Genomic DNA, 23798 nt, shown 5'->3' on the forward strand with positions numbered 1-23798 from the left:
ATGTGTTGCACAAGAAATACTTGATCACAACCTTCTTTTATTAGAAACCTTTTCTATGCAAATAATTATTTTAAATGAAATTTAGCTATTTCATTAGACTAGTAAACATGTTTTCTGTGCAAGTGTGTGTCTTTGACATTAAATGCTATGATTTATTGAAGTATTTTTAAACAATGGAAGATCTCTACTAGTTCTTTCAAAGGAAAGCCAACAACAGGAATCGAACCTGTTCCTCCATCGTACAGATACGAAAGTGTGCACCAGTACACCATGTTGGCATATATTAAGAACTAGTAGCCTTGGAGAGTACATATTGTATTATTCTTGTACAGTTGATACTGGTTGGTGTGATATATATATATACATATATATATATATATATATATATATATATATATATATATATATGTATATATATAATATACATACAGCTTAGTATATATATAATGTATGCCTCATGTTTGCTAGTCGTCAATAAAGCATTTGAATTGAATATATTCTTTGTTTATGACCAAAGTCTAATATTCTGAAATTTAGATAAATCTAGCATTTCTGTATGTGAAATACCTTTAAATCTAGCTGAGAGAAATGTCTTTGTAACCCAGTGTTTATCTGGGTCAGAATAGGTCCTCTGCACCTGATTGCATATTATATGAGGAAAGAGTTAACATAGAGTGATCATTGAATAAGATTGTTAACTGAAATATTGTGGCACAATTAAGAACAGTCTGATCCTCACTGCTCAAAAGGCCAAAGTACCAAGTATAGGTCTAAATACAGGCAATTGATGGTGTCCCTTGAATATGGATGAATTTTAAACAATAGAGAATCAAACAATGAGTGTAACAGACATATATATAATGTACATTAAAATATATTAAGAACTGAACTAGCATAAGATCACAACATAAAAGGGCCTGAAAATCGTTGAATGAAAGTTCTTGGGTCCATATGAGTGAAATATTCTCGAGAGGGACGTTAAACAATATACAACTATACAGGCATTCGATCTTGAGGCCAAAACTAATTTCCACATTGTGTTTACATAATTAGTGCATGTAGGTTTAACTTAAATCTTTCTAGAATAAAATGTTATCTTGCTTAATATCAATTATTTACAAACTGCAAGGGTGGCTCATAAACAGCTAGCAGTTGCAAAAATATTTATACTGCTTAACAAGGATAACCAGTCAAAATGAGTCGAGGAAATTCGATATGAAATTGTCGGTTTAAAATAAGAAAACTGGCGCGTGTCATTTATACAACTCAGTATGTATCTTCGCCAGCAACCCAATACAATCCATCAATAGTAGAAACAAGAGGCCCATGGGCCACATCGCTCACCTGAGTCACCTTGGTCCATATCAGAAGATTTTCCATATCTATTTGCATGTAAAACCGTAGTCCCTATTATGGCCCCAAACCTTCCCCTGGAGGCCATGGTTTTTGCAAACTTGAATCTACACTATGTCAGAAAGCTTTCATGTAAATGTGAACTTCTTTGGCCCAATGGTTCTTGAGAAGAAGATTTTTAAAGATTTTCCTTATATATTTCTATGTAAAACTTTGATCCCCTATTGTGGCCCCATCCTACCCCAGGGGGGCATGATTTTAACAAACCTGAATCTGCACTATATCAGAAAGCTTTCATATAAATCTCAGCTTTTCTGGCTGAGTGGTTCTGGGAAGAAGATTTTTAAAGATTTTTCCTATATATTTGTATGTAAAACTTTGACCCCTTATTGTGGCCCCATCCGACCCCCGGGGGCCATGGTCTTAACAATTTATAATCTGCACTATATCAGGAAGCTTTCATATAAACCTCAGCTTTTCTGGCTCAGTGGTTCTTGAGAAGATTTTAAAAGCTTTTTCCTATAAATTTGTATGTAAAACTTTGATGCCCCCCTTGAGGCCCCATCCAATCCCCGGGGTCCATGATTTTAACAAACTTGAATCTGCACTATATAAAAAAAAAACCAAAAAAACAACAACAACAACAAAAAAAAAACAAAAAAAACTCCACTTTCACCCCCTATTGTGGCCCCATCCGATCCCCGGGGGCCATGATTTTAACAATTTAGAATATGTACTATATCAGGAAGCTTTCATATAAATCTCAGCTTTTCTGGTTTAGTGGTTCTTGGGAAGAAGATTTTTAAAGATTTTTCCTATATATTTGTATGTAAAACTTTGACCCCCTATTGTGGCCCCATCCGACCCCGGGGGGGGGGGGCATGATCTTAACAATTTATAATCTGCACTATATCAGGAAGCTTTCATATAAACCTCAGCTTTTCTGGCTCAGTGGTTCTTGAGAAGATTTTAAAAGATTTTTCCTATAAATTTGTATGTAAAACTTTGATGTCCCCTTGAGGCCCCATCCAATCCCCGGGGTCCATGATTTTAACAAACTTGAATCTGCACTATATCAAAAAACAAAAAACAAAAAAAAACTTTGACCCCTATTCTGGCCCCATCCGATCCCCGGGGGTCATGATTTTAACAATTTAGAATCTGTACTATATCAGGAAGCTTTCATATAAATCTCAGCTTTTCTTGCTTAGTGGTTCTTGGGAAAAAGATTTTTAAAGATTGTCCCTATATATTTGTATGTAAAACTTTGATCTCCTATTGTGGCCCCATCCGACCCTCGGGGGTCATGATCTTAGCAATTTCTAATCTGCACTATACCAGGAATTTGTCATGTACATCTCAGCTTTTCTGGCTCAGTGGTTCTTGAGAAGAAGATTTTTAAAGATTTTTCCTATAAATTTGTATGTAAAACTTTGATGCCCCCCTTGAGGCCCCATCCAATCCCCGGGGTCCATGATTTTAACAAACTTGAATCTGCACTATATAAAAAAAAAAAGAAAAAAAACCGAAAAAAAAAACAAAAAAACAAAAAATTGACCCCCTATTGTGGCCCATCCGATCCCCGGGAGCCATGATTTTAACAAATTAGAATCTGTACTATATCAGGAAGCTTTCATATAAATCTCAGCTTTTCTGGCTCAGTGGTTCTTGAGAAGAAGATTTTTAAAGATTTTTCCTATAAATTTGTATGTAAAACTTTGATGCCCCCCTTGAGGCTCCATCCAATCCCGGGGTCCATGATTTTAACAAACTTGAATCTGCACTATATCAAAAAAAAAAAACGAAAAAAAAACGAAAAAAAAAAAAACAACAACAAAAAAACAAAAAAACTTTGACCCCCTATTATGGCCCCATCCGATCCCCGGGGCCATGATTTTAACAAATTAGAATCTGTACTATATCAGGAAGCTTTCATATAAATCTCAGCTTTTCTGGCTCAGTGGTTCTTGGGGAAAAGATTTTTAAAGATTTTTCCTATATATTTGTATGTAAAACTTTGATCCCCTATTGTGGCCCCATCTGACCCCCGGGGGCCATGATTTTAACAATTTAGAATCTGCATTATATAAGGAAGCTTTCATATAAATCTCAGCTTTTCTGCCTCAGTGGTTCTTGAGAAGAAGATTTTTAAAGATTTCCCCGATATATTTGTATGTAAAACTTTAATCCCCTATTGTGGCCCCATCCGACCCCTGGGGGCCATGATTTTAACAATTTAGAATTTGCATTATATAAGGAAGCTTTCATATAAATTTCATCTTTTCTGGCCCAGTGGTTCTTGAGAAGAAGATTTTTTAATGACTCTACCCTATTTTTACCTTTTCTTGATTATCTCCCCTTGGAAGGTGGCCTGGCCCTTTTTTTTAACAATTTAGAATTCCCTTTACCTAAGGATGTTTTGTGCCAACTTTGGTTGAAATTGGTCCAATGGTTGTTGAGAAGAAGTTGAAAATGTGAAAAGTTTACAGACGGACAGACGGACAGACGGACGGACGCCGGAATACGGGTGATCAGAAAAGCTCACTTGAGCTTTCAGCTCAGGTGAGCTAAAAACGAAGTGACACGGTTAGATTTAATTTAACACACGTGGAAAATATGCGAGTTGATGAATCACCTACTTCCTTGAAAACAAAGGGATAAGACTATATCAAACAAGCGTGTGACATGGAAAACCAAGTATTATACATTTCCTAAGGTGTGTCTCTGGCAATTAATGACATAAAATCGAAAGTGACACAGCTAATTAAGCCATGATACGCTCATTTACGTACATTCCCATTACTTACCATTGAGTCCGCCATATTGGATTTTGATCAGTGGAAGAATCCATTCGACATCCGATGCCTGGCCTTCGTTCTTTGAACATCGGGAGGCCTCGGGTACCAGGCTATGCTGGTACCGGACATCCATGACTGTATAGAGCGGGATTGGAACATCCACCCTTTCCCCGGGAAAAAATGTGATTCTGGACATATTTCTTGGTTGTTGACTATGTTCTATGAATATAATATACTTTTCAATGCAATTCTGATACTTGGGTCTCAGGCGCGGATATAGAAATTTCATAAAGGAGATGAGGGGGGGGGGGGGGGGCAGATAAATTGTTAATATCGAAAATCTTGTTTTTACAGCTATAAATTTTTGCATGTATAACTGTATATGAAATTCAAAAAAGTACTCTTCAAACAATGAATTTGAACAAGTATTCGTCTACATGTATGGGTGTGAATGGGTGGTGAGAGTAAAGGGGAAAAAAATAATAAAATAAAAATTAACAATTCTACTTGATTGTTTACTTAATTATCTCATGTTTTCAAAAGAAAGATTGAACTGAAAACAGTTTTACAAGTTCACGTCCCATGCATATGAACTACTCGCAGACGTCGGGAGGACTTTGGTAGTAAAGGGAGATAAACATCTATAGAGCTGGTTTAATGAATAATGTATTTTAACAATGTTTTGCCTACGAGAGCGAGTCATCAAAACTGACTAAACGAATCGTGTATGCAGTATCAACACTAAACAAACAGATCATCACCTGCACACTTTTATTCAATTTGTCTGGACTAAATTTGAATTACAGAGGTGAGTCGAAGTAACCCAGGAACGGGATCCGGATATCATATTAAATATCATGATGGCACAACTTCTAATGATCATGAGTTTGTACGCAGATTTGGAAAAGCCATGGTCTATGAAAGTACCGTATGTCCACTTGTGGCTGTGTCATTATGATAAGGCGGTTCCCCAGGAAATCTGGAAGTGACTTCTTTCCAAATATCAACAGACCAACATAAAAAAAAAAACGATACTAAGGAGGATAGAAGAAAACATGATATTAAAAAATATTACCAAAAGTAACTCAAACGTGGCAATTTATTTACCCGCTTACAGTAACTGAAAGATCTATATATCTTTTTCAGCAATGGCCAGTGGTAATAAAATTGAGAAAAAGTTATCAACGAATGTTTATGAATTGATTAAACTGTAATTTGACAGAATATATTACAGACAATTTAACCCTACAAGCTGCTGCATGCAGCCAGTGTTGATAATTGAACTCAAGAGACCAGTTAGAGTATTTCTCATTGCCCTTTATCTAATTAGCATGTTTCTTCATCGTATATGCTTTCATTTGTTTATTTTTATACCCCCCGCAACAAGTTGTGGGGGGGGGGGGTATACTGGAATCGGGTTGTCCGTCTGTTCGTCCGTCCTCCGTCTGTAGACGCAATGGTTTCCGAACTCTAAAGCATTATCCTTTCCACCTACAGCCACCATATCATACATTTGGATTACCCATGGGATGAAGATGTTCCCTATCGATTTTGGGGTCAAAAGGTCAAAGGTCAAGCGCACTGGACATCGAAGTAGCAACATGGTTTCCGGGCTCTAAAGCGTTATCCTTTCCACCTACAGTCACCATATCATACATATGCACTACCCATAGGATGAAGATGTTCCCTATTGATTTTGGGGTCAAAAGGTCAAAGGTCACGCGCACTGAACATTGAAGTAGCAATATGGTTTCTAGGCTCTAAAGCGTTATCCTTTCCACCTACAGTCACCATATCATACATATGGACTACCCATGGGATGAAAATATTCCCTATTGATTTTGGGGTCAAAAGGTCAAAGGTCACACGCACTGGACATCGAAGTAGCAATATGGTTTCCGGGCTCTAAAGCGTTATCCTTTCCACCTACAGTCACCATATCATACATTTGGACTACCCATGGGATGAAGATGTTCCCTATCGATTTTGGGGTCAAAATGTCAAAGGTCACACACACTGGACATCGAAGTAGCAATATGGTTTCTAGGCTCTAAAGCGTTATCCTTTCCACCTACAGTCACCATATCATACATATGGACTACCCATGCGATGAAAATGTTCCTTATCGATTTTGGGGTCAAAAGGTCAAAGGTCAAGCGCACTGGACATCGAAGTAGCAATATGGTTCAGTTTGTCATGCCATTTGTTTTTTACACTCAGAAAAGAGGTAGTTTATACCTATTACCAACACCCTTTGGGAGATTGGGGTAAGCGGGGGGTATTCCTAGTGAGCATTGCTCACAGTACCTCTTGTTTTATTATTAAGTCCTATATATTTCACAAGCCATAAAACCAAGACATGCTAAATGTGTTGGAATCATGAACAATATTTAAAATAGACATTCGTGAATACATAAAGATAATTAGTTTTTTAAATCCTATTTAATGAAATGTTTCTTCAATTATCAACTTTAAGGAGCTGCTAGTTGCTTTCAGATAATTCTATTCATTAATCACTGTCTTATTTGACAGAATACACTACAGACAAGTTAACCCTTCAGGCTGCTGCATCAAATGTTGACTCCGATTCCCTAGAGACCCACCATCATTTCCTTTCAGTATCTTTGAAGTTTGTTTACCAAATTGCTATATTTCTATATTGTATTTATATATTGTTCTGCCTTTTTTTTAAATTCACTCTTTAAAGGGATATTTAATATGGTAAGTTAATCCATTCAAAATAGATTAAAATCATAAAAACATTGATTGTATTTCATCATCATATTTTGCAATATCACTTTGCAAAGTGGTGATAATGAGTACATGCGGGAGAAAATTTAATTTTTATTATTTTAGCCTTAAACTAATTTCTGAGACTAATCAAACCAAAGATATAAAATCATGATTAAAAAAAGAAACCTTTACACGCAATAATCAAGACAGAGAATTATTGATTTCAAGATGATATTTTGACCTGTGAACTTTGACCTTAAACTTGTTAGGGTCTAGGAGGTACTGTAAAATTAAGTATATGTACCATGATTCAGCAAATTTGAATTTCACTCACAGATTCATATGTTTCAGAGTGTCCTTGAAATTTGACCGTGAAAATCAATAAGAATCATTAACAATCATCAGTTCAAAACGGACAGCAATGAGTCTACTCATAACCAAGTTACCGTTATTGATTTTACTTAAATTTGTCGTTTACCTTTGACCTACATGCATGACCAACTGTAAACTAATATGATAATACCCCGCAACTGTGTTGGCGGATTAAAAGAAAAATAGAAATAATTTATAATCGTGGATCAAAGAATTACGGATGATCATGATATATTAAAGAATTAAGTGTAATAATGTATCAAAACACAGTTGAAAACATTTTGGGATAGAATAGTGCATTTTATTGTGTTAAAAAACAAAAACCTATTGGAAATGATTAGTGCAATCATACTACATGTATCTACACTTCACAATTCAATGATTAAATGACAATCAAAAGAATTGATAAATAAATGATGAAAAGAAATATGACCCCCAAAGGTGGTGGGGGTACAGTATGAGAATGACGTTTATATAACTGTAGCTTTCCTTTGCTCCAGACTATCTATACGTTTATTACTTTGCCCACCCTTCGTGCATACAGTGTACATGTATGCTACTAAACATCCAAGATTATTTGAAACTATGATGTAACTATGTACCTGTCAAGAATTTTAGAAGGAATTTTGGATGGATATTCTGGGGGGGGGGGGGTTAAGTAGGTTGTTGAAGTATGACAAGAAAAATAACGGATAAGTAATCAAAGGTTCTGACATGAAGAAGAATGAAATATAAAGAGTTGGCCAAATAAAAAAACAGTGAGTATTTGGATGATTGTTATATCTGACGAACAACATTTTTCATTAAAATTTTCTCAAAAAAGTTACTGACTCTTGCGGTTCCTACCTACTTATTTTTTCTTCGCTCTGGTCAAAGGTGGCTATCAAATTAGTAGTAGTGTGTTCTCAGCCTGTAATTCGTCTGTCACATCGACATTAATCATGGTTCATTTCATTTACAACATATTATCGATTTTACAATGAAAACGACTATAATGGGTAATACTCCTCTAAATAGAGTTATATATACACGGAACTTTAAAAAAAATAACAAAAACTACTCAATTTTCCTGAGAAATATTTTCATCAGAGTACTAATTTTCGCAAAATTTTTAGACATGTTAAATCGTATTGTACTGAATTTAGATTTTCAATTTCCTTTAAAAAGACATGATAACGGTATGATCAAAGAACAAAAAATTATCTTGCTGATCGACGTGATGTTTCATCTAAAATCATGAGAAATGAAAATAAAAATCTCCAATTCACGACCTAATGTCCGTTTATGAATTTACCATTATTTGGTTGATTTATATTGTTTAAATGTATTGCAGATTGATGTAAGATTTACATCTTCATTCATACACACATTAAAAAATCCGAAATATATTAGCCTATTGTTCGTTTAATATTTAGGCCTATTTGTTTCAATTCATTTACTGGTGTCGTGGTGTTTTTGTCAGTTTACAATATATTATGGTTAAACCTAAAAGCTATCAGCCTCTCGCGGTGAAATAAAAATGCATCAATTCAAAGGACGTTTTGTAAACATGTTAGAAGATTGACATTGTCTTTGATGTCGCAAAGTGTGCCTGCGATTCTTAGCCCAGCTGCATCACCAACCCTAATCTTCGCTGGTTGGCAATCTCTTGAGGTTAGTATCATTTTCATTCTCACTCTTTAATAATTTTTCTTTATAATATGTAGAAGACAAGCACAGGATGCATCTAAGATGAATTATGAATCGCAGTTTGAAATTTTGATATGAGAAGCTGATTAAATATCTGAAAGTATTTAGATCTCATTTATATTTTGGGTTATAGGTAACCATTGTAATTACTTCGCTTTATCTTCTAAATTTGAGCTTACATTTACATCATAAAATATCTAAGCTCTGGCGTATATAATTAATTTAGTTAAAATTGAGTTTTAGTTTTGTTTGATCAACCCAAAAGATTACTTTTCCGTTCAAATTAACTAAACTTGATTTAAAATGCTAAATAGTATTTATCATTTGAATCTATCGCTCTTTTCGAACAGTTTACTAAAGAAAAGAAAAGTAACGATAATCGATTGTAACCAAGGTAAAGGGAAGATAATAGTACAAATAATAGAGAGGTTGAGATTTCAAACGTGTACGGGTACGTGTATACTGGTATAAGGGGAATCACCGAAATTACTCGCGTATTACGTCATCACTTTTGGTGATGACAAGGTTTCTACATGTCCTCATAACTTGAGGAGAGGCATTTACACGCAAGTACAAACTTGTAACTTGTAGCTTTTACGATAAAAACTAGCCAATTGATGAATGGGAATTTGATTTTTAAACATTATATATAATTTCTAGCTTCATTTACACGTATTGTGATCATGTAACATGTTTATCCATATAATGATTAACTGCGCTAAGTCCTCGTACACGTTTATTCTACACGTCATGAAAATCTCAACAGAAAAAAAACCAACCGGGTACGTGTACGTGTAAATATTATACAAGTACCCGTACAAGTACACGTTTGAAATATAAACCTCTCCAGATACACTTTGACGGCCGCTACTTAATTTAACTGGCGGCTGCCACTTATTATTTGGCGGCCGCCAGTTAATTTATTGTGGCGACCGCCAGTTAAAACAAGCGGCGGCCGTCAGTTCATTTATTCACCCCCCCCCCCCCCCCCCCCACCTCTCTCTCTGTTAGGGTAAGCTATAAAAAAGACATACACAAGTTAAATGAATATTAATTCTGTACCTTGGCACCTACCGGCTTCCGTATTTATTAGGTCACCCCCGAGTTTACTCTTGCAATTGGTTATCGTCCGTCGTTGTCCTCCGTAACAATTGAACATTTTTAACTTCTTAATAACTACCATTCCAATTCTTTTCAAATTTGGTATGAAACATTATTGGGACAAAGGGGACATACATTGTAAAGTTCAGGACTCAAGCACTCCTGGGGCCCTAGGGGCAGGGCAAAAACTGTCCAAAATTGACCAATTTTCAAAAATCTTCTTCTCAAGAACCACACACGTGAAAGACAAACTAAATGCATAGTGAGGTAGAGGAGGAAGGATTCTACCAAAATTGTAAATTTCATGGTCCCCGGGGTAGGGGTTCTGACCCCCAGGGCGGGGCCAAATTCGGTATATGGTGTTTATGTGTAAAACACTTAAATAACATCTTCTTTAGTGCTATTGATACTCAATTGAAAGTAAATACAAATGTAGATATTTAAAAAGAACAGGTAGTCCTTTACCAAAATTGTAAATTTGATGATCCCAGGGGTAGGGGTTTTGGTATCAGGGTGGGGCCAAAATGGTCAGTTATTAAATGTGTGAACAATAGACATTTTTAACTTCTTGATAACTATCATTCCAACTCTTTTCAAATTTGGTATGAAATATTGTAATAGACAGGTCTTTCTTAGCAAATTTTCTTCTGTGTTTGGAAAGGGGGGTGGCCTTTAGATACATATTTTGTGCATTAGATCTATAGTTGCACAACAGAATGTGAAATTCCAATTTAAAGGGAAAACTGTACATTTACTGTATATAGTGGAAAGCTATAATGCCATTGTTGAATTGTCATGGTTTATTATTGTTCTTTGACTGCGTTGGTTCAGAGATTGGGTTTTTTTTTATTGTTGTATATAAACATGAGGTCCAGCTGTATTTTATTTTCCACATGTTTTCTATGAATGAAATGCATCCTACAGCTCACAATCAATGACTATTAATTAGTACACTTACCTGTGTGAAATATCCCATAGATTGTTTGGTCTATATCCTATGTTTAATTCATATATCCTACACATGTTTATCTTAGGTGCACACAGAGTTAAGTACATAGAGGCTACCATTGTATGACATCATCAACAGTGAAGTTGGCGCATTAATTCAAAGTGATACAAACTTACCTTATGGCTACTATGTGTTGTTGTTTCATTTAGAATTCACATAGATGATAAGATTTAGTCAATATGATTCAGTCTTTAATTGTTGTTATCATTACAATCCCATTTTATTGTTACATAATTTGGAACTATTTTGTGCATGCCCAAGGATACATTTTCTTCCTTGTCAGTAGTGAGGTCACAAAATATAGTGCAGTGAATTCAGCATCTATTTGAATCAATTAACTAGGCAAGTTATTCAATTATTTTTATTGAATCAATAATTTTACTTGCATATCATTTTTGCATAAAGATGACAGTGTTTATTGCATGATTTAAGATACGTTTTTCTGTCAGGAATTGTCAGGAAAATTGAGTAATTTGATTGGCTCTTTCCTAGCTGCTGAAACTATATAAGGGAGGAAGAAGCTCATTTTAGTTAGATAGCTGTCTCAAGCACATCAGTGCGAGGACAAAATTTGAGAGAAACTTAGGTACAAAAATGGATTTGTTGACAAGAGATCATAATCATTATAAAAAAAAAAAAAATTCAATACTTCTTTCCTATTTAATGTTTGGATAAATTATAATTACTTGACAATTGAAATCCTGACAAATAAATTCCTGACAAGTAAAATCCTGACAAATAAATTCCTGACAAGTAAAATCCTGACAAATAAATTCCTAACAAGTAAAATCCTGACATCTTATTTTCTTACAATTTAATTCCTGACAATCCAAAGTTATTGAACATTATTATTATAGTAATAATTCCTGACAGCAAGTATCCTATATGTAGATTCTCTTTGCCAGAGTTATTCCCCTTATATTCCCCTCTACTGTACAATGCTATTCTCATTCTTCTGAAACCTTGAGCTATCTCCCACCACTCATAAGACCCTGTGAAAGTTATAATTATATACGGGTTGTGATTCCCATGAATTTCGATTGCCATGTAGAAAAGCCAGCTTCCAAGAAAGCAGATCTACCAGTGAAACCTGAACCGTATAGTGGATATGAGGACTGGGAAGAATATATTAGCCATTTTACACTGTGTTCAGAGCTAGGAAGATGGACAGAACAAGAAAAAGTGCTGGCATTGGCTGCAAGTTTACGCGGACCAGCACGCACATTTTATATCAGTCTTTCAATGGCTGAAAAGTATAGTTACTCAACCTTAGTGAAAGAATTAAGTCAAAGGTTTGGGAGCTTGCGTCAACAGGGCATATGGCTTTCTAGGCTAGAGGGGAGAAAACGTAAAGCAGAAGAATCAATTGCAGCCCTAGGAGATGACCTGCGGCAGATGTCTCAGAGAGCTTATCCTAATCTTGATAGCATGGCTCAAGAAGCTCTGGCACTCAGTCAACTTTATAAATGTATTTCCCTTGAGATGAAGTGTCGCTGTATCGATCGAAATTGTTCAACAGTAGCACAAGCAAAAGAGAAGGACAATGAGGATGGTCGGGGGAGATCTTCAAAGACCTGAAAATGAAATTTCCAAAACTATGCAGACCATATTGTCCCACTTAGAACAACTTGAACAAGGGCAATATCAGAGACACAGTCGACCTAGAGAAAGTGGACAAGCTAGAAACCAATGCTATGGTTGTGGTAGCCCCAATCACTTCATCAGACAGTGTCCTACAAGGAATGCCAATCCTACACACCAGGGAGGTGCTAATTCACAGACAAGGCAAAAGTCGGGAAACTCCTACCCGCCATCTCACTAGGCCAGGAGATGACGGGAAATCAAGGGCCTACTGATATGGGAGATTGTGGTGAAAGAACAGGAAAATAAGACAATGGATTTTATACATCAGGATTCTTAAATGGCCTTCCAATAGATTTCTTGATTGATAGTAGCTCTACATCTACGATAGTATCTATGTCAAAACATGAACAAATACCTGAGAATTCAAGACCAGCAATAAAGGAAACTGGTATTGAAGGGAGTTGATGGGAGCCATTTACTCACAAAAGGCCTTGCCATATATGAATTTTCTTTCAAAGATCAAAACATTAAGCATCCAACCATTATCTGTGACATAAAGCAACCCGTGATTCTGGACCAGGACTTCCTTATTGGACATGTAGATCGAGTTGACTACAGAAATATGGAGATGAAACTTGGTAACAATCTGTATCTTTGTTGGGTTAAAGGTGAAGTTGACACAGTCTGCGCAGTCCACATTAAAGAAAACACAGAAATACCACCCCTGTCTGGTAAGCTTATTCCTAACTGGACTCCACCATCTGAGCAACTCATAATTACACCTGGTCTGATTGACATAGAAATGGAATGCCCAGTAATACAAGTTATCAATATATCCAGTGAAACAGTACAGCTACATCCAAGTCAGAGACTAGCAACTTGTGAGTCAGTCTACCTTCACACTCTTAAGGAATGCCCCTGCAATCTTGTAAAGTTGGATAATGTGTCTGACGTTCTACCTCGGCATGTACAGGAACTCTATACCAAAAGCTCAACCAATTTAAAAGCAAATGAAAAACTCAAACTGTCAGAACTGCTCGTTCAATTTCAAGATATATTTTCTAAATCCCCTGATGACTTGGGCAGAACTGATAAAGTACTTCACAGAATCAACACTGGATCAGCTCCTTCTGTTCGCCAACCATGTAGACGCTTGCCTATTGGAAAACGAGAAACAGAACAAAAAGAATTACAGAAAATGTTGGAACTTGGTGTTATAGAACCATCCTGCAGCCCATGGTGTTCCAATATAGTTCTTGTAAGAAAGAAAGACGGCACACATAGATTCTGCGTTGATTACAGGACCTTGAATAAAGTCACAGTAAGAGATGCCTACCCATTACCAAGAATAGATGAGTGTTTGGACTCCTTAAGTGGTATGAAATGGTTCTGCTGTCTTGACCTCAACTCAGGATTTTGGCAGATTGGGATGTCACCAGAAGACAAGGATAAGACTGCATTTGCTACAAGTCAAGGCCTTTACCAATTCACTGTCATGCCTTTTGGTCTCACAAACTCTCCTTCTACTTTTGAGCGGTTAATGGAAAATGTCTTGAGAGGATTGCAGTGGGAGGATTGCCTGTTATACCTAGACGATATTATTGCACCTGGATCAAATTTTGATGAGACTCTAGAGAGACTGAAACGTGTTTTCCTTCGATTGCGTGATGCAAATTTGAAATTAAAGCCTAGTAAATGTATTTTGTTTCAATCAAGCACAAAATTTCTTGGACATATTGTATCCGAGGAGGGAATACAAACAGATCCTGAGAAGATCTCAGCCATCAAGACCTGGAATACTCCAATGAAGCAGAAAGAGGTGAGGAGTTTTTTGGACTAGCATCATATTATCGCCGCTTTGTCCAAGGGTTTGCAGATATTGCAAGGCCTCTTCATCGTATTTGTGACAAGTGAGCTCAATTCTTTTGGTCATCTGAGCAGGAAGAATCCTTTCAGGAACTAAAGAAGGCACTAATGACATCTCCAATTCTAGCTTACCCAAAACCAAATGTCCCATTCATTTTAGACACTGATGCAAGTCAATATGCTATTGGAGCTGTCTTGTCTCAAAAGATTGACGACAAATAACATGTGATTGCTTACATGAGCAAAACCCTAAACAAACATGAAATATCCTATTGTGTTACTAGGAAAGAGCTACTAGCTGTAGTAAAGGCATTAAAGAACTTTCATTCCTATCTGTATGGGCAAAATATAATCATTAGGACAGATAATGCAGCAGTGAGCTGGATGAAGAGCTTGAACATTCCTACTGGGCAGATTGCAAGATGGCTGCAGTATCTGGAAACCTATAATCTGCAAGTCACTCATCGCCCTGGCTATCAACACAGAAATGCAGATGCTCTCAGTCGGAATCCTTGCCGATCTTGTCAGAGACAAGAGGAGAACAGCTATCAGCATGATGATTTAACTGAGGAACAGGCACCTTCTGATGAACTAGAGTCTGAAAAAGAGGAGGACTATGCGTGTAACCCACTTGAATCATATCCTGTAAGAGCCATTACCAGACAGCAATTCCAAGAGGCTGGTGGATTTAAAGAAAGTCAATTAACACTGCTTGGCTGGACCCTGGATGAACTTAGATTACAGCAACTAGCAGATCCTGAGATGTGCATTTTACTTTCAAACTTGGAAGCAGGGAATGGCCGTCCAGCGTGGGAAGATGTGTCATCAGGCAACTCTCATCTAAAGACTCTATGGACTCAGTGGGATAGGCTTAGAACTTTTGGGGGAGTGTTATACAGAATCTGGGAAAAAGAAGATGTTGGTGAACAGTGCATCCAGCTGATTTTACCAGGGACAAAAAGGCAAGATTTACTGCATTTTGTGCATGATATACCATCCTCTGGGCACTTTGGTGTAGACAAGACATTTGAAAGATTAACGAATGGTTCTACTGGCCTGGGATGAAGGAATATGTCAAAATATATTGTAAAACCTGTCATAAATGTTCAGCAAGGAAATCAAGGAAAAATAGCCCAGCTCCACTTGGAAGTTACTTGGTTGGAGAGCCTTTTGAGCGAATAGAAATAGATATATTTGGACCATTGCCCCTCACGAACTCTGGAAATAAATACATATTGACCATGTGTGACTGCTTTACTAAATGGACCGAGGCTATTCTTTGGCAGACCAAACAGCGAGTACCATAGCCAAAACCTTTGTCAACAATTTCATAAGCCGCTTTGGATGTCCTCTTCAGGTTCACTCAGATAGAGGGAGTAACTTTGAATCTGAAATATTTCAAAACATTTGTACACTTTTGAATATTGACAAAACTAGGACCACTGCACTACGTCCGCAGTCAAATGGAAATATTGAAAGGTTTCATCGAACTCTTGCACCCATGTTAACTATGTACTGTGAAAAAGATCAAAGACGGTGGGATGAATATCTACAACAAGTCATGATGGCCTATAGATCCTCAGTTCATGTCAGCACAAACCAAACACCAAATAAGATGACATTGGGCAAGAAGACAATTATGCCTTTACAAGCAGTCATTGGACAATCAGATAATGGGGGATGCTGGGAAGATGAAGATTATGTACAGAGCCTCAAGGCTAAACTTAAGTTAGTACACGAAGCTGCAAGGAAATGTTTAAAACAGAGATCTCAGTACCAGAAAAGAGCATATGATCTAAGAGCCAAGAAGAGGAAACTACAAATTGGTCAACCTGTATGGATTTACGAGCCAGTCAGAACCAAGTGAGTATGCAGTAAACTGACTCCACCTTGGAAGGGTCCTTTTGTGGTGACCAAGTGTATCGATGATGTTACATACAAGGTCAAAAGGAGTCGGTCTCAGACTCCTAAGGTGTACCATATTGATCGTCTGGCGAAGTATCATGGCAGGAATGTACCTGGATGGATTCGGCAGTTTGGTAGACAGCAGGCCTTTGAGACAACAGATGAATGTAATTAGTATTAGTAGTGGTAATACAAGTGGTAGAAGTTGAGGTCTAACAGAAGATGAAGTCCAAGCTTGGTGATGTTGATGCTACGTGGTTGAGAAGACTGGACTGATCACCCAGAGGTTCTCAATGAGATGTTTTTATTTCCCTTCTTTTATGTTCCATCGAATTGTCGATGCCTTTTACAGATTCGTAGCAATATGTATTCAGTAGGAGTTCCATAGTTGCCATTTGTCTAAGGGATAAAATGATGTGATATTGGTCGTGTTTATGATTTTGTTGGGAGTTGTTATCTGTTGAACTGCTGTACCACTACCACCTGCCATATCCATATGCTGTCCATATTGTTTGAATAAAAAAAAACAAAGACACAAGAGCTTCCCATACTTTACACCCTGTCCCCAGATGTATACCCAAGACTGTTTGACAATGACGTGACAGACAAGGATTTATGGTTGTCAAGTTCAATATATAAAGATACCATCTATTCCATGTCTTATGATGCCTATCACTACATTTCTTTAGGATGTCATCCATAGCAAAGATTCCTTGCTGGAAATGTAATGAGGTGTTCACTTCATTACGAAGCCGGAAAAACCACATGTCAAGCTGGGACCACAACTGTTTACGAGTGATTTGTCCCTTCTGTCCTGAGGAGAAATTATTTAAAAGATCCACTCCAGAACTTAAGGAGCATGCTACTTCCAAACATCATGATATTGCCCAGGGATTGGGGGAAACTTTCTTCTCAGAAAACAATGGTTATTGGCTATCTGTTTTTCCAAAGGATTACAGGAGACTAGTCACACCTACCACCTGGACCACTCTGCAAGCCACCAAGGCCAGGGATTATGCGAGAGAATGGTGTGAGAGGGCCAAAATCAGTAAGAAAACACAAGAAAAGTGGGAAAGTAGCTGGAAGGAGAAAAAAGAAAGAGAGCCTGGTCATGATGAAAATGAGTGCAGCAGAGAGCCACAACTCAAAAAAAGAAAACATTACCATTCAGAGGAACCTGAAGTGAACGACAGCATTATCCTCTGTAATGTCAACCATGACAGGGAATTGAGAGCCATCATTCACTCAGAGGATCATACCCTGTGGTATCTGGTTACGCTAAGGCCCCTGTACTCTGACCCCAAGACAATGGCTGCAGTTTTTAGAAGAGTTCGTGGGTGTGAAGTAACACCACCATTTTTTACCAGTGTCAAATTCCCCGGTTCCAGACTCTCCAGAGTAATAACTGATGATATTGGAGTGCATGAGAGGGACATCAGGAGTATTCAGAGGAGAATTCAACCTCTGTTTGATAGAACAATCAATCAGAAAGAAAATCGCAGAGAAGTACTTGGAAAGGGAAAGAGAGATGATGAGAAAGACCAATTGGTGAAGCGGCACAGTGAGAAAGAACACATGAAGAGCAAGAAGGAGGAATCCAACAAGAAGGAAGGAACAGTAATTGGTGCAAGAAGCAAGGAACAGAAGGAAGAAACAGTACAGAAAGACATCAGGAACAGTAGTGACAATGCGAGTATGAACCCATTGAATCAAGAACCGGTATTAAAGGAGAATGAACAAAACTCAGAGCAGCCTGTGGAGAGAATAGTTATAGAAGAAGGGAGTAGAGAACCAGAAAGCATAGCACCACAGGAGCGGCCTGAAGAGCAGAGTAATCCAGCATCATCAGAGTCCTTAGACCAGCTTCCCGCGGAGATCTCCCTTTTCGTTCCAGCAGCTGAGTCCACTATTTTGGAGACATCGGGATCAGATGAGAGCAGTGAGAAGAGCATGGCCCTCAAGTTCCTGTGACACGGAGTAATGCCTCTTCTACCACCAGTCAAGAGGGAGTGGACAGGAATCCAACCTATCAACATCCTGGATGGACCAGTACCTCTCACTTGGCCACCAGAGAAGTGGGAAGCATTCACGCCAGAGCAGAAGTTATACGCATGGGAGATGGCTGCCACTATCATTCACGCAAAGACCAACCTGTATTACTCTACAGACAAGAATTACCTCCTTTCCTGCTACAATTTCCTAGCCCTTCCTGGTACTGCCATGCCCATACTTCCAAAGGAGAACAATTGTGAAGTCAATATGAGACTCTATAATTATAAGACCCTTCAGGAAATAGTCAATCATGGACTCAAGCGACCAAGCCAGGAGACGTTTTTGAGAATATTGGAAAGTGTTTTACGTTCCAGGGATACAACTGGTGAGGACATCATGCGAATGATCGATGATCATAATGTGCGACTGAGATTACCCAGGTCATGAGAGACATTATCATACTGATGTGGACTTTTCTATAATTCCGGAGAATTATGTATAAATTAAGTTGGGGGGAGTGTAATAGACAGGTCTTTCTTAACAAAATTTCTTCTGTGTTTGGGAAGGGGGGTGGCCTTTAGATACATATTTTGTGCATTAGATCTATAGTTGCACAACAGAATGTAAAATTCCAATTTAAAGGGAAAACTGTACATTTACTGTATATAGTGGAAAGCTATAATGCCACTTTTGAATTGTCATGGTGTATTATTGTTATTTGACTGTGTTGGTTTAGAGATTGGGTTGTTTTTTTTTTATTGTTGTATATAAACATGAGGTCCAGCTGTATTTTATTTTCCACATGTTTTCTATAAATGAAATGCATCCTACAGTTCACAATCAATGACTATTAATTAGTACACTTACCTGTGTGAAATATCCCATAGATTGTTTGGTCTATATCCTATGTTTAATTCATATATCCTACACATGTTTATCTTGGGTGCACACAGAGTTAAGTACATAGAGGCTGCCATTGTATGACATCATCAACAGTGAAGTTGGCGCATTAATTCAAAGTGATACAAACTTACCTTATGGCTACTATGTGTTGTTATTTCATTTAGAATTCACATAGATGATAAGATTTAGTCAATATGATTCAGTCTTTAATTGTTGTTATCATTACAATCCCATTTTATTGTTACATAATTTGGAACTATTTTGTGCATGCCCAAGGATACATTTTCTTCCTTGTTAGTAGTGAGGTCACAAAATATAGTGCAGTGAATTCAGCATCTATTTGAATCAATTAACTAGGCAAGTTATTCAATTATTTTTATTGAATCAATTAATTTTACTTGCATATTATTTTTGTATAAAGATGACAGTGTTTATTGCATGATTTAAGATAAGTTTTTCTGTCAGGAATTGTCAGGAAAATTGAGCAATTTGATTGGCTCTTTCCTAGCTGCTGAAACTATATAAGGGAGAAAGAAGCTCATTTTAGTTAGATAGCTGTCTCAAGCACATCAGTGTCAGGACAAAATTTGAGAGAAACTTAGGTACAAAATGAATTTGTTGACAAGAGATCATAATCATTATAAAGAAACTTTTCAATACTTCTTTCCTATTTAATGTTTGGATAAATTATAATTACTTGACAATTGAAATCCTGACAAATAAATTCCTGACATGTAAAATCCTGACAAATAAATTCCTGACAAGTAAAATCCTGACATCTTATTTTCTTACAATTTAATTCCTGACAATCCAAAGTTATTGAACATTATTATTATAGTAATAATTCCTGACAGCAAGTATCCTATATGTAGATTCTCTTTGCCAGAGTTATTCCCCTTTTATTCCCCTCTACTGTACAATGCTATTCTCATTCTTCTGAAACCTTGAGCTATCTCCCACCACTCATAAGACCCTGTGAAAGGTTATAATTATATACGGGTTGTGATTCCCAGGTGACATTGTTTAATGATGGACCAACGCAGTTTTGTGTATCTTTATGCATTGTTGATCTGAAGAAAATAAACATTTGATGTATAAAGAAGTTTTGATTGTACGTGATGACGATTACTAGAGGCCAGCCTGTTACAATATATTTGGAACAAGGGGGGGGGGGGCATAAATTGTAAATTTCAGGATTCCTGCACCTAGGTGAATTATTTACCTTAACATCTTTATAGGAATTTTTAAACTCCTGCAGGAATTTGAGATTTCTACGGGATTTGTTTTTCTCCGATTGGAATTTTAGAATCATTCCTACGGGAAATTCAATTTTCCTGTCTGAAAATAGAAATTCTATTTTCCTGCAGGAATTTATATTTTTCCCGTACGAATTTAAAAATTACCATAGGAATTTAAAAATTCGTCTAGGAATTTTACTTTTAATGGTAAATATCTCAACGAACTGGGACATTTATCTCTCTGAAATAAGGATCATAGCTTTACAAAGAATGGTTTTAACAAAGGCATTTGTAGTTTCCCCGAGTTTAGTAGAATAGGCGGGTGCATATTTGCCATGCACTTGGGCTCTGGCAGATTTTCCAAGACAGTATCTATAGTGCTTAATTTAGCAGGACACTTTCATCAAAAACGATAAAAGAATGCAATCGAAATATGTAAAAGGTTTACAATTACTATACCTTATGCAAATTATTTTTTTTTTTTTACAATTTGTTTCAGATTATAACTCTAGTATAGCTACATCTCTATATCTAATATTAATTGTCTCGCACATGTTTACACTTGTATCAACGATTCATCTTATCTGAGTGAATTGAACAAGTATTGTTTGAAAGTTAACAACATTGTATTCATAGTGGCTACATGAAGACTAAATATTTTTCATCTTATTTACAGCTCAGAAAACAGAGAAGTTAGTCCACAGAAAAAAAAGCCCGACATTGTTATTAATTGATAACATTGCCCTCATTGCTTGCAAGTTTTAGAGTTTATCTCATTAAATTTAAAATTGTATGCTTCCTGCTTGACTTTGATATCTATTCAGCTATTCTGAATGAGGTTCTTTCATTATAGGAATGCTACTGTGAATTTCTCTCTGATAAAGTTGTTACATTATACATTTACATGTACTATTCATACAGTCATTCAGGTTCAGGCAGGCGGTATATTATTTGCAACTTTTCTGCAATACTCAAACTGCCACCATTACATTGTAATCATCTGATTAACTGTTATAATACCTAAATCATATTATATCTTACATGGATATATACCTAGTTTTGTACAGACATGGATGTAGAATACTTTGTGAATAAAGGACAGGTACAGTCGTGGATGTTGTTAGTCAGGCACAGGTACAGTTATGGATGTTGTTAATCAGGCACAGGTACAGTCACGGATGTAAAATAATGTGTGTATACAGGACAGTTACAGTCGTGGATGTTGTTAATCAGGCACAGGTACAGTCATGGATGTAAACTATCTGATGTATACAGGACAGGTACAGTCATGGATGTTGTTAATCAGGCACAGGTACTGTCATTGATGTAGAATATCTTGTATATACAGGATAGGTACAGTCGTGGATGTTGTTAATCAGGCACAGGTACAGTCATGGATGTAACCTATCTTGTGTATACAGGACAGGTACAGTCGTGGATGTTGTTAATCAGGCACAGATACAGTCATGGATGTGGAATATCTTGTATATACAGGACAGGTACAGTCATGGATGTGGAGTATCTTGTGTATACAGGACAGGTACAGTCATGGATGTAGAATATCTTGTATATACAGGACAGGTACAGTCATGGATGTTGTTAACCAGGCACAGGTACAGTCATAGATGTAAACTATCTTGTGTATACAGGACAGGTACAGTCATGGATGTTGTTAACCAGGCACAGGTACAGTCATAGATGTAAACTATCTTGTGTATACAGGACAGGTACAGTCGTGTATGTTGTTAATCAGGCACAGGTACTGTAATGGATGTAGAATAACGTGTGTATACAGGACAGATTAAGTCGTAGATTTTGTATGAGGAACATTCACAATGTACACTCATGGATGAAAAATATATTATGATTTCAGGACAGGTAGCGTACGGAGATGAATAATGTAGACTCTGATTTCAATTTCCTGTTTCTTCGTATTGATAAAAGAAACTTGGATAATATCTGGTTTACTTGTGTGTTTTGACTACTGTTGTAAATGTTTCTGTTAGCGAATATGGCGATCTATACAATGGATTTAAGCATAGAAATTAGATTTATTCTCTTTGTCTAGAGTCTATGATACATTTTCCTCGATATTTTCACCCACCAGTAAATATTACCTTTTGTCGATCACAACTTTCTATACAATAGATTTATTAGAAATCAGTCTTCTTTTCTTAATATTTACACATGGGGTATTTTTCATTAAAAAACCATCCGTAATTATTAACATATTTACTAGAAGTTTAAACATTTCGGAAAATCTTGCTCTGACATTCCGACTTTGACATTAGTGTGCAGTTACAGTCATGGATGTCCGGTACCAGCATTGACAAGTACAGTCTGGGATGTTAGCTGACAGACACTGATGTGCGTAGCGCGCCCTCTGGTGAAAGTATGAGCAGTTTACTGTTATCTTTTGCTTGCAAAATATTTTAACGCTGTGCTTTTTCTTTTTGTATGCCATACGTGTTATATCTTTATATTTATTTAGCATAGTTATTTAGCTTTACATGCAAGTTAACGTCTGTCTTGTGTAATAGTTACTTGTGGATATATTTTGTTATGTGCAGATATAGCTGTACACTATATTGGATCAATTTTGCAGCCCATTTTTCAGATACGGTCTGCACATTAGTATTTTAAATCTGCAGTGTCCACTAAATAATTTGTTACAGGCAACTTTAGCTGTACATTGCTTCCTGTCTTTGCAAATCATTTTATAAGTAGGGGAGGAAGTACAGTAGAAATACTAAGCTATAAGTTATTTATCTACAAGATCAATAGTACATCTTTAGACTTAGTTTATTAGAAGATTATTTGAATATATAATTTACTTATTAGTGAGTACTGTTCAGTCATTCAGTGTGTAAATCTTCACCGTGTAATATAAATAGAAAATATATGACGTCACAATCAAATGACGTCGCAGCAGTGTGAGACATATATAATATCACACTCTAATGTTGATCTCGGACCTGGGATTGGCCCCGAGAGTTGATATCGGCCAGAGCCCGTAGGGCGAGAGTCGACGGGCTCGGGCCGAGATCACTCGAGGGGCAATCCCAGGTCCGAGATCAACATTAGAGTGTGATATTTTTTATATCATATACCTAAAACACAACAAGTCGATAAACATTTTTTTTAAATTGGGGGGTGGGGGGGGTGGGGTGGTGGTATTGACCCAAACATAAATACATGGTATACTGTACAACGATATTTGACTATTTCATTTCTTCAGTGAGTTTACTTTAATGG

General features: G+C 36.8%; 1 protein-coding gene and 1 long non-coding RNA gene across 4 annotated transcripts in view; one reads left to right on the top strand and one right to left on the bottom strand.

The window, feature by feature from the left end:
• The window catches only part of LOC125645850 (uncharacterized), a 35897-nt gene extending 31692 nt beyond the window's left edge, over positions 1-4205 (bottom strand). For both annotated transcript variants that reach the window (XR_008799159.1, XR_008799144.1), the window contains exon 1: positions 4161-4205. This is a non-coding gene — a long non-coding RNA (uncharacterized LOC125645850). The remainder of the gene's footprint in view (positions 1-4160) is intronic.
• The window catches only part of LOC125664485 (uncharacterized), a 299224-nt gene that overhangs the window by 166436 nt on the left and 108990 nt on the right, over positions 1-23798 (top strand). The window lies entirely within an intron of this gene.

Source organism: Ostrea edulis, chromosome 1 (genome assembly GCF_947568905.1).
Source record: "Ostrea edulis chromosome 1, xbOstEdul1.1, whole genome shotgun sequence".
In the NCBI taxonomy this organism is placed as follows: Eukaryota; Metazoa; Mollusca; class Bivalvia; order Ostreida; family Ostreidae; genus Ostrea; species Ostrea edulis.